Source organism: Miniopterus natalensis, chromosome 9 (genome assembly GCF_054644295.1).
Source record: "Miniopterus natalensis isolate mMinNat1 chromosome 9, mMinNat1.hap1, whole genome shotgun sequence".
In the NCBI taxonomy this organism is placed as follows: domain Eukaryota; kingdom Metazoa; phylum Chordata; class Mammalia; order Chiroptera; family Miniopteridae; genus Miniopterus; species Miniopterus natalensis.
Genome location: NC_142089.1, coordinates 48,399,168 through 48,409,327, shown reverse-complemented (window position 1 = coordinate 48,409,327; position 10,160 = coordinate 48,399,168).

The following is a 10,160-nucleotide window of genomic DNA, read 5'->3' as shown; positions in this document are numbered from 1 at the left end:
AGGTTTGAGATTTATTCCAAACCTTCTACTTCCCTCCATAGTTTCATTAGGGCTTCTTAACTATACTCATATATTCAACTTTGAAACAGTAAGTTAGATAATTTATCACCCTCTGAGAGCACAGCATTATCTTTAAATAATTTTTTTCAAGTAGTATAACGGGTTTCCTTTCATTCCAGTGTAGAGAGCATTGGAGAGAAAGTCTATATTTTAGGCTACCCATTACTTCAAACTTCAACCTTCACTACAGTCTTTCTGGAGTTCTCAATCAAAAGAAATTCTCATTACAAGACACTCTTTCAGGCACACCTATTTAAATTGCTTAGAGTAAATGGCATACCATCTAGTCAACTTTACATCAGAAAGCCTAGGAAACTGTGACAGGAAATTTTATAGATGGAAAAGAGGAGCATAAAAACAAGTATCCCTGGATGAATTTCAAAAACAATCTTTTAATCTGTTCCCAATCTTTATGAAAACCTTTCTCAACAATGTCTACCAAGCCTCACTGCAAGACATTCTACGTTTGAAATGAAGATTTTTCTCTCATTCTAACTTGATGCTAAAGAGTAACAGAGGAATCAGATGTGGTCATCTGATACTAGAAACCAGGTCCAGCCTGGCCAGGCATGGCTCAGCGGTTGAGCATCGACCTATGATCCAGGAGATTGGGGTTTGATTCTCTGTCAGGGCACATGCCTGAGTTGCAGGCTCCATCCCCAGTAGGGGGCGTGCAGGAGGCAGTTGATCAATGACTCTCTCATCACTGATGTTTCTCTCTCTCCCTCTCCCTTCCTCTCTGTAATCAATGGAGATATATTTAAAAAGAAACCATGTCCATTGTCAGAAGTTTTACCTTCTTCTTACTGTTGTAAAATAAGAATATTTCCTTTTCTCCCCATTTTACCATAACAGCAATCTATACCAGCAACATCGCCTATGCTACTTCTACTTCTCTTCTCTCTTTTCTACCCTCAGCTCACAGAAAGAAGAGTTTCTACGCTCAAACAAAATCATCTCACCCATGTAGAAACCCTCATTTAAAAAAAAAAAAAAAGTTAAAGAATTTTCCAGAAAGTGTAAAAGATACTAGCAGCTGCTCTGTTTCATAATAATACAAGAAAATAATCTTGTGAAAAAATTTGGGCAAGAGTTCGGGAAGCACCTAGAGTGCTTTTTCTTTCTGAAGTAAACATCTGTGTTGATGGGAAATTAAGACATACACACACATCTGTATTCAGAATTCAAACACAATTCCCCAGTGAAATGTTAGAATTTCACTGTTTTTTTATGGGAAACAAAAAAAAAAGAGAAAGATCTCTAAGCTTTGTACAATTTTGTGTAGATGCAGCCAAATTCAACTACACATGGCTATGTCTTTCAACTGTGTGTTTGAGGAAACAATAAGAAAAATTAAAATTGATTTTTTTTAAGTTTTTTAATAATTTGAGATATCTTCAATAGCCCTACATCAAGCCTATGGTCCTTCTATGCCATTGATGCCAGCTGTGGTATTTGTCCATAATGACAGTTTCTTTCCTAATCTAGTCATTGGTTTTTCCATTTTACAGAAGACTTAGTCATGAATTTTGTGTTTATATGTTCTGTTACAGACACATTCCTGCACACCACAAGCAGCAGGGGCTATCATTCATGTGCCACTACCTTGAAAAAAATGCATATTCCTCCCTCCCATTCCCATTCTCCCTTCCAAAGACAACTCACAGTGGAAAGATTACTTCCCTGTTCTTATAAAATGCAGTAGGGCAATCCCACTTCCTAAAGGAACCACACCCTTATCATCAGAAAAAGAGAATGTGGGGGAAGCACAAAAATTCTTTAATGATATATGTGAGTCCATCCAGTCTCCTTTTAAATGTCAGCCTACTGAAAGCAGACATTTCTTCTTGGTGTTCCTTATGATACCAAGTGTCCTATATAGACAAGTGAATATATACAAAAGAAACTGATGATGAGACCCAAAATACTTTTCTTGCTGGAACAAATACTGGGAGTGATATTTTCAAGGCAAATAGAGGGTGGCTTGAATAGTTTAAGAGGAGAAATGTCATTCACAGTATGGTGAGACATGGTGAAGCTGCCACTGCGAACAAAGAAGCCACTGATCAGTTTGTTTTGGAATTTAAAGATTATGTAGAGGCAGAGGGTTTCCTTCCCCAACAAGTTTTCAACTGGGATGAGACAGGCCTCTTTTGGAAGAAAATGCCAAAGAGGATCTACATAACAAAGGAGGAGAAATCACTGTCAGGACACAAGCCTTTTATTTTGTGGGAATGCAAGTGGGAATTTTAAGTTGAAACCTTTGCTAGTCTACCATTCTGAGAGCCCCAGGGTATTTAAGAAAAACAATGTCATAAAAAGCAAATTGCATGTGATGTGGAGGGCAAACAGCAAAGTTTGGGTAACCAGACAATTTTATGAAGTGTTCAGGCCAAGTGTAAAAAAATACCTCCAAGACAAAAATCTTCCAATGAAGTGCCTACTTGTTATGGATACTGCTCCAGCTCATCCTCCAGGCTTGGCGGACAAGTTGATGGAAGAGTTCAGTTTTATCAATGTAAAATTTTTGCCCCCCAACACAACTCCACTCATCCAATCCATGGACCAACAAGTCATATCTAATTTTAAGAAGCTTTACACCAAACCACTGTTCCAAAGGGCTTTGAGGTGACCTCAGATACAAAACTAACCTTCAGAGAGTTCTGGAAGAATCATTTCAATATCCTACATTGCTTACATCTCATAGACAAAGCATGGAGGGATGTGTCTCACAGAACAATGAAGTCAGCATGGAAGAAATTGTGGCCAGAAGCTGTCCCTGAACATGTACTTGAAGATGTTGAAAAGGATGCTCCTGTTGAGGATATTGTGTCTCTGGGAAAGTCCATGGGCTTGGAAGTGAGTAGTGATGATGTGGTGGAGTTAGTGGAGGACCACAGGACTGGACTCGCCACAGAAGAACTTCAAAACATTCTGATGGAGCAGCAACGGTGTCAACCGAGGAACTGTCTTCGGAGGAGAAGGAGGGAAGAGTGTTTCTATTGCACTGATCAAAGAAATGTGTGCAAAATGGGTTGAAGTGCAAATTTTTGTTGAAAAAATATCACCCTGATAAAGCTGCTGTAAGTCATGCCACTAACACTTTCAATGATAATGCTATGTCTCACTTTAGACAAATTTTAAAACATCAGAAAAAGCAAATGTCAATTGAAAAAATTTTAGTGAGGAAGAGATCCAGTGCGCCTCAACCAGGTGTCTGTGGTGTAAAAAAATCAAGGGGAGAAATGGCAGGAGAGGAGTCACCTACAGTGATTCTGGAAGAAGGCTACAGAACACCTGAACAGCAGTCACCTATTGTGATTCTGGAAGAGGACCCCCATCCAAACAATCACTATCATCATTGCAGGGAAGAGAAAATTACATTTTCACTTTTATCACCTACAGTACTGTTTTTACATTGTGATTATTTATTGCTTTTACAGTACAGTATATTGTGTTTATTGCTTTCATTGTGTATCATTTTGTGGATCTGTGGTATCATTAGATAGTGAAATTCATGTTAAATTGCTGTTTTAAGGGTTGATTTTAAAGGTCTGGGGTGGGTTAATCCATTTTCTATTATTTTCTATGGGAAAACGCACCTTAGTTTTTTAACATTTCAGAACTCAACGATCTTCCGGAATGGATTACATTCGAAAACCGAGGTACCACTGTACAGTGCAACAAGACCTCACTTGACAGGGCCTTACTTATTTCTCCTTTGCTCTACTGCCTCACTAGAAGCTTAGTACCACTAAGAGGATTACTTACAATATGGCACCTCTGAGCACCCCCAAAAGCCTGTAAAGATTTATCTCTCAATAAATTCTTTGTCAGTCTTTTCAAAATCAAGGTGTAAAAGGTAAGACCATCTGAAAAAGCAAAAGGCTGAGTTACCACACACTTAGAACTCTTCCCATTCTTACAGGGCTACCACATATCAGCAACAGGAATCAACAAATCCTGATAGTTTCTATTTTCAACTGAAGGGTAAAAATGATCCAAAGCAGCACCACCTGTTGGGAGTATGCTCCCACCACATGCTCGCACACTCATTCCCTCTAATCTGTTTTAAAGCAATCCTTTTTTCGTGATTAGAAGCCCTATTCAAATTGGAGCTGTTCTAATAAATAGAGAACCTCCCCCTATTTCCCCATCCTTCCCGTATGTTCCACTCCCAAGGACAGCAGGAACACCAGTTGGCCAATCCACGGCTTTTGCTTAGACTCAGGGCTGTGGTGGACACAGTCAGATGCTCCTCAGTGGAAAATAGCAAGGCCAATTGAAGGCCAAAGTGGCAAGAAACCACTTGGACACCACGTGTGCCCCTGAAACAGTAAATAACATCGAGTGGATTTAACAACTCATTCCGTTGATGAATCCAGCACTCAATTATTTATCTTGCTACAAATTTGTTTTTGCTTTCTGACATCTTTTGAAAAACTGGTTTTGATGACAGAAAACACTTTCTCTAATCCTCCTGATATGTGTATCCAGATCTGTTTTCTATACAAGGAACTACAGGAAGTACTGCAATCACTGTCCTGACACAATCTAAGTCTCTTTTATTTAACCATGCTGTTAAATAGACACACTACAAATAGACACTTCAAATAGACACACTATAGTTGTCTTCCCTGTGGAGCCCAGTGCAAAAAAAGGAGGTGTGGCCCAAAGACACATGGAAGTTTCCTCAGTGTGGGTGAGAGACTTGCCAGAGGCAGGAGACAGGTGGCTAGGGCTGCAGAAATCTGCACTGCTACCAAAGCCACTGGGGCAAATGTTCTTCCTCCCATCGTGTGAGGGCTGGTTCTTGGCTCCTGGCTTAACTTTCAGAAAGCAACCCACTTTCCCAGGCCTCGTGGATTAGCTCCTACATTTACATCTTACTGTCTTTAGCAAGAAGAAAATGAAGCAGTATTGGGAAGCTCTGAGAATCATGGAAAGTGAGTTAACCCCCTCCTCCCCAATGGAACTTAGGTTCTTCAAGAGCAAAAGCATAGTGTAAGTGGTTCATGGTGAACTATTAATGTACTAAATTAATGTGCTAAAATAGGCCATTCAGAGGAGTGTTGAGTTTCTTTTCAAATCAGACCCTGGCTGAGCTGAGGAGTAGGAGAATATGAGGGATCTGGATTTTGGGGGTTCTTCAATGAAAACATTGTTTGGGTTTTGTTTTTGTTTTTTTCAAAGACACATTATTTTCCTGGCTGTGATAGTAAATGCTTCATTTACCAGCCTGCACTAAGCAATTCAGCTTATGCTCATAAACAGTGTCTGGCTTTTGTCATTAGAATGACTTGTTCAAGTGCACGGTACTCAAAGATGTTGTCCTCAAACCATTACGAGCAAGATTCTTTCATTTTTTCATTCAAGTAAACATGTCTTAAATAACTTCTATGGGTCTGGCCTGGACAGGGGAGTTGGCGTAGAGTCATTTTCCAAGTAGAGGTCTGTAGGAACCCGTTCCTCTTACCCTACCAATTAATAATGGCATGTGCTTGAGAAGCAGCTGGCCAGAGTGTCGCCACCATAATCTACACATCTGGAATAGGAAAAGATAACCGGTACTGAAGCCTGGGGGAGAAGCTATATAGCACAGTGGGAATGTACATTACTCTGAAGTTTTCCTGGGTTCAGTCCCCACATCTGCCACTTGCTAGGTCAAAGAGGACAAACAATTTAAGCTTGGAGCACTAAAAACAAAGGACTTAGATAAAAACTTAATAATAGCGAGTATTACACTAACTGTTAGTTATTATTATTAAGATCCTGACTTTAACAAGGCTCTAAGCCACCACCAAGAGGAATTTCTAAGGATCCATGGCCTAGCCTTCCTCCTACTGAAGTAGCTGCTGAGTCATTCCCTCATCAGCCCCTGTTTTTGTTACCCTCTTTTGCTGGCAATGCTATCACAATTACATCATTTCCTCTACTCCACTGCCCTCTCCAGCCCTGTTACCTCATCAGTGTCCTGGGTTGATCCTATTGCTCTCTCAACTATAAGGGAGGATTCCCTTTCCACCATTGTTGCATCTCTGTCAGATTCTTAAGTGCGATCTTGCTCTCTCCATTTTTTAATAAATTTCCCATAAAGGAAATTTATTAAATTATAAATTTTAGTTTCCTACAGGACTATCTCCCAGGTAACTTGATAAAAGCTACCACCTGGTCTAAGTCAGAAAACATTTGAGTGGCAGCTCACATAAGCTGCTCAAAAAGTCCCTTCTCACTGATTATAAATTACTGTTCCAGGGATGTAGTTAAGGCATCTCGATCTCTCTCTATTCCTCGGTATCATTACACTTTATGTACACCCCTCCCACACCCCACATCAACACCCACACGGGCACACCCACAGTCTTGCACAACACCTTACCAGATAATTTTAATCTCAGCTTAAGGACTGATCAACATTCTAAATTCTCTTACCATATTCTCAGGACACCTATCAAGTTCATGAGTAAATAGAAATCTGAAATTTGTTTGGGACATGCTAAGGCTCTTGAGGTTGGTATTATGGATTAGCCCCTTTCTAGTGCTACTTATAAGACTTTCTCAACTCTGTACTTTTCCTGATGTTCCCATGTTAGTGATTCTTATATTGTGATCAAGGACCATTGACGTCAAAATCACTGGGGTAAGCTTGTTAAAAACTCAGATTTCCCACATTAGCTGAGTCATAATTTCTGGGGTTTGGGCTCAAATTTGAATTTTGATAAGTTCTTCCTATGAAAATTTGAGAACAACTGTTCTACATCATTTGAAATTTACATTGTTTTGAAACAAGCATTAACTGCATTAATAAGCATTATGTGTCTTTCTGACCAAACAAATTGTTGGTAGCTATTACAGGGACCTTTACCATAAAATCCTTTATTATTTAAAATATGCTCTTGTTATTACTAAAATGAAGAATGTCTGCAAAGCAGTACAACCTCTGGTCTCAGGAACAAATGAAAGCAAGTCAATTTTCCTCATTTCAGACTAAAGAATTGGTAGAGATATACAACCAAAGCCCATAAGAGCAAGTCCAAACAGCCTAGAGGAGGATCCTAGTGATTAGTGCATGAGTCTAGCAATCAGTAAGATCAGGGATCAAATCCCAGTAAGGACACTAAATAGCTGTGCAACCTTCAATTTTTCTTAACCAATCTGTGCCTTGATTTTTCTCCCCTGCGAGGTATCGATATTAATACTGACCTCATAGATTTGTTGTAAAGATTGAGAAAATGTAGGTAAGCCTTTGAGTACAGTATATAGTAAGAATGTTTTTAAAAGCTGTTATTCCCAGATGAGAATCATTCTTGATAAATTCTGAAATAAACAAAACAGTTCTTATGTGAATAAAATCTTCAAGGTAATTAATGAGTTACTGGCCTGACGCCATTTGCCTTCTTTTCAGATACCTGGATACCTCAATACTGTGATCCGCAAAGCACCACCGAGCAAGGCCACATAAGTCAAACAACCAGATGTCCTACCAGACAACTCCACCCCTAGGAAAGAGTCTAAGGAAAGGATGGCAAAACCAAAGTATAATATGGAGCCTCCAAAAGTAGGACAGATTTACTCAATAAATAGTTATGAGACATATGTGCCAGGCACTGTTCAAAGCCAGGAGCAAGGGACAAAATGGACAAAAACTCTTCCCTGTGGAGCTCAGACTCTAGTGCAGGGAAACAGATAATAAACAACTAAATTAGTAAAATATAAAATATATTAATTTTTTGCTATAGAGAAAAATAAAGCAAGGAATGGGAACAAACAGAGCTAGAGTTGATAATAGTTTGTCAAGATAAAGCAGAAAGACCTATGCATTACTCCACCAATATCATCTCCCCTTGCCCTAGCTCCACAATTGTAAATGGGTGACCACACCACACCATTGCTTAATATTCAGTAACTATTTCTTGAATGAATGACATGCCTCAAGAAGAAACCAAAATCTTAGAAAATTAAGTAACATTTACATACCTGTTTCAACTGGATAGTAATAGTATCTGGTACATTTAAAGACTCAATAAATAGTTGTTGCATAAATCAATGACTCAGCAAATAAGTGAAAGTACCACAGGCTTTCGGGAAAAATGATTACAGCTCTGTCCACAAAGCCAAGTTACTCTGTAATGATCACAACCTCTATAATACAAGTAACAACACGTTCCTGATTACTCACCCATATGTGGCTTTTTCCTAAGCACTTTATGTGGGTTATCACTTGAACCTTTCAACAATATTGGAGAGTCAAGGGAGGAATTGCCCAGTAAAGGACCTGTGGAAGCCTTCTGGGTTGATTAGTGCCTTTCCTGTTGAGAAGTACATCCCTGTCAGCCAGTAAGTTGGGTCCTGAGTACACTTCAGAGCAGTAATTCTGATTACCAATCAATCAGATGCTCTTCAAATTGTCAGACACAGATGCTCACATCTTTTCACCCAGCTGCTGGCTTCTTCTTGGCAAAGGACTCTTTCCATTAACCCTCTGCTCCATACTCACAACTTCTGAATGTCTTTCCCCTTTCAGTCATTCTCTTGGAGCTATCCAGCACTCACTGTGTCCAAAGCTCTAGGTGCAATAAGAGGTACCTGCCCTCCAGAAGTTTACAAACAGACCCAGAAAGAAGGCTCAACCCTTTCATGTGAAATAAAGCAGAGAAATGCATTTACCCTGGGATGCAAACAACAGGTGCAAAGAGGGAACTGAAGACTTTGATTCATACATTTGGAGGCTAATTTTGATTTCCATTATGGAGAACCATTGGAAAGGGTGAGGACAGACAGAGGTACCTGTGGGTCAGAATGGGCAGCTACACACATCTGGAAGAAGAAATAGGTGGAACTGTTCACTGGCTACACAAAAAAAGACCCCCAAAAAGGGCCATGGTGATGAGCACCATCAGCAGCTGCCTGCCAAGGGAAAGCCAGTCACAGACAAGGCCTGCAGAGCCCACGCCTGCCCTGCTGGATCCCATTTTGAAGATTTAAGAGCTGAAAATCAGTGCTGATTTACAGGAGGTCACAGCTACTGAAAACCCAAGCCATAATTAAGAAAAAGAGGATTTACCAAGAAAAGGCGAATTTCTTCAAAGGTAATGCTGTGACAAGTTCTGGGAACAAACAGTGCCCGTTTCATACTTTTTTCCAATGTTTTTAAAGGAAACAGGCAGCAGGTAGAGAGGAAGTGAAGACTCAAAGACCTTCATGACCCTGTGGCAGACACGGTCCAAGTTTGAATGCTAATCTGATCGTATTGCGCTTCTGCTTGAACCCCGCAGCTGCCTCCCACTCCTTTTTTTTTTTCTTCAATTCTCTCTCCTTTTTTTGGCTCAATGCCTCCACACCCTCCCACTCTTCTTTAAACAAAGCCCAAACTCTTTCACCTGGCCTATAAAGACTTGCAAAATCTGGTCCTTTCCCTGGCTTTATCTCACCATTCTCCTCTTCCCTTCATCCATTCTGAACTACTCTCAGGACCTCACAGGTGCTCTGTTTCCTGTAGCCATCAGGTCACTGCATGAACACACTTCCCCTTCCCCTCCCCATCTTTGTCTGACTGGCACCTATTCATCCTTCAACTCTTGGTTTAAACATCATTTCCTCATAGAGGTTTTTCTGACCTTGGTCTAGGTTAGATCCCCTTGCTCTGTTTTCATAACTCCCTATATTTTCTCTTTCATAATACTCATCAGCTTTGTAATTAGGATTGACTTATTTATCAACCTTCCCTGCTAAATAATAAACCTCTTGAGGGCAGAGACCTTTGTAGGTGCTCATAAAACACTTGTTACATTAATTGGTTGATTGAATTAACTCAAAAAGTATTTTGTGATTCTAGGTCCTTCTTTCTCCTTCAATTCTAAATTGCAAAACAAAGAACATTAGGCAACATCTCGAAAGAGAAGAGAAAGAACAATTCTTGCCTGTGGTGGCCCATCAGTTTAGGACTTATGGTCCTCCCATACCTTTCCTCATTAGCATGTTCCCACCCAAAAGAAATGTTCTATGCAACTATTTTCCTCTCTTCCAGCTGCCCCCCTGCACCAAGAAAATATTATTTTTCCTCTTTTTAATTTATTCTCACATTCATTCATTCAACAAAC